Source organism: Fukomys damarensis, unplaced genomic scaffold, assembly GCF_012274545.1.
Source record: "Fukomys damarensis isolate Sample0158 unplaced genomic scaffold, DMR_v1.0_HiC HiC_scaffold_38, whole genome shotgun sequence".
Lineage (NCBI taxonomy): Eukaryota > Metazoa > Chordata > Mammalia > Rodentia > Bathyergidae > Fukomys > Fukomys damarensis.
Window position 1 is genome coordinate 65,487,637 of NW_022900950.1, and position 2,338 is coordinate 65,489,974.

General features: G+C 43.2%; 1 pseudogene; it reads right to left on the reverse strand.

The window, feature by feature from the left end:
* LOC104853106 overlaps positions 1 to 1,913 on the reverse strand; it is a 6,756-nt pseudogene extending 4,843 nt beyond the window's left edge.
* Positions 1,914 to 2,338: the final 425 nt, after the last annotated feature.

Below are 2,338 nucleotides of genomic sequence, written 5' to 3' on the forward strand. Positions count from 1 at the left end.
AAAAAAAAAAAAAAAAAAAAAGACCAACAACAACAACAACAAAACCTGACATTTCACACACAAGCCAAAGATTAGACTCACTGCCCAGGAACGCATATGGAAGTACATTAGGATGTGGTGTCCCTGAACCAAGGACACCAGATACTGCTGCTGAGAGAGATGTAGATGGCAGTGACTCCTGATCTTTATTATGCAAATGTGCAGCCCTCTGAGCCAGGCTGTTTAACCTCATCAGGGGAAATGCCAGGGATCATTGCAAACTCCAAGTGTAGCACAAGCATTAGTACTATTATGTTATTATTATTATTATTTATAGGGCATATGTAAACCCAAGCCCTCTGATTAAGCTGAGTCCCAACCGGCCCAGACATCTGATACTGAAAATCAACTCCTCTTTAAATCAAACGCATAAAAGAGAAGTTTTTGCTTGTTGAGGGGGCGTTTGCAGATCTAGTTTTCTGCTAGACATGAGTGAAAATGGTAAGAGGTTTGTGAAGTCCAATTTTCACCTCTAGAACCTTAATGACTGGCTGCTTTCTGTCCTCCAGGGGCAGGCATGTTAGACAAAGGTTAAAGAGTAGATTTAAAACAGAAGAAAGGATCGATCTGGAGTGAAAAATGGAGAGAGCGAGAGAGAGAGAGAGAGAGAGAGAGATAAAATATAAAAATAAAGGGTGATATGATGTGTGTTTTAGGAGGAAAGGGAGTTTAGAAAGAGGCATGCCCTTTATTCTCACTCATGGATCATTACTATAGAGCCATAAAGGAAACCAAGAAGCTACTACCACACAACAAAGAGAAAGAAGTAAATGAGAAGGAGGAAGTCAAAGGCAGCTGATTAGTATCCAGGGGAGGTTGAAAGGAAAGAGTGAACATCTTTGAAATCACGATTGCCTGACCACACTTGGCAAGGTTAGAATTTCAAAAGAAAAACTCCTGGTGTAGAAAAATGAAGTAAATAAAAGTGAAACGTGAAGCTGTAGAGGAATTCCAGCAGAACTGCAAAGCAAGCAGTGTATTTTTCCTCTCCTTCCTTTAGACTGGCGCGAGGGCGCTACAGCTTGGATCCTGAGTGTTCCCAAAGGCTTGGCCCCAGCGTGGTGCAACTGGCATATGGTGTAAACTTTAAGAGGAGGGGATGAGGGAGAAGTCTTAGGTCATTCAGCACATGCCCTCAAAGGGTACTGTGGTAATCCAGAAGCTCCATTTCCTGCTTTCCTTCCTGGCTCCCATGAAGCAAGCAGCTTCCCGCCATGATGTGGGAACCCAAAAGCAACAGGGCCAAGCAACCATGGACCGAGACCTCCAAAACCATGAGCCAAAACAACCTTTCCTCTTTTTAAATTGTTAGAATAACAGAAAGCTAAACAGTACATAGGGACATTTTCATAAGGAACCGAGGAAGAAGATCGATCAGTTGTACAGTTGCAAACAAGAAGCTTCTTCACAGGCTGTCAGAACCCCCTAATGACTCCAGATCCTCCTGATGTAAACACTGTTATCAGAGTCCCAGTCCAAATAAATCTGACTTCTTGGAAGCAGAGCCTACATTTGAATTTTTTAAATCACTCTAGATGATTCTGATGTGAAATCAGGACTGAGAAGCACTGCTTTGACTTCTGATGAGTATAATCTCCTCAAGGGCTGGACTTCTCACATGTTTATGTTATATATCCCTAAATCTGGCACAGTATCTGACACAGTAGGAACTATATTAACTTCTGTTATGTGCCAGACACTGAACTTAACAGAAATTGAATGTTGATTCAGCTTATCCTATGAAAGGATAATGGAGAAAACATTTCTGTCCTAGAAGCAAATCTATACACTTACACCATCTGAGGAATCTGCAGAGGAGGGTGGCCAGCCAGACCTCCAAGAACCACACCTCTAGGCCCACATTTGTCCCGCATTATAGCAGGATGAGGAGACAGATACTAGGCTTCCGCTCTTTCCTGGACATGCGGGGAATGCTGAATCTGTGGGACGGCTCCAAGACAGCCGCACAATCCCCATCCTAGAGACTTTGGGTCTTGGAGGAGACCTTGGCCCTAGCTTCTTCCTTCTCTGGAACACCAATTCTCACTTGGAAAAAGGTTGGACATCAAAAAATAAATGAGTAGAGCTGGGTGTGGTAGTGCACACCTATAATCTCAGCACTCATGTAGCTAAATCAGGAGGATTGCAGTGTGTTCAAGGCCAGCCTGAACTACCTAGCGAGAGTCTCAGAAACAACAACAATAACCAAATGACTAAAAAAAAGAAAGGGCTCCAACTAAACAAGTCCTAAACCAGTGCCTTGACTGGGGCCCACATTAGTCTGAGACACTTAGGTGAA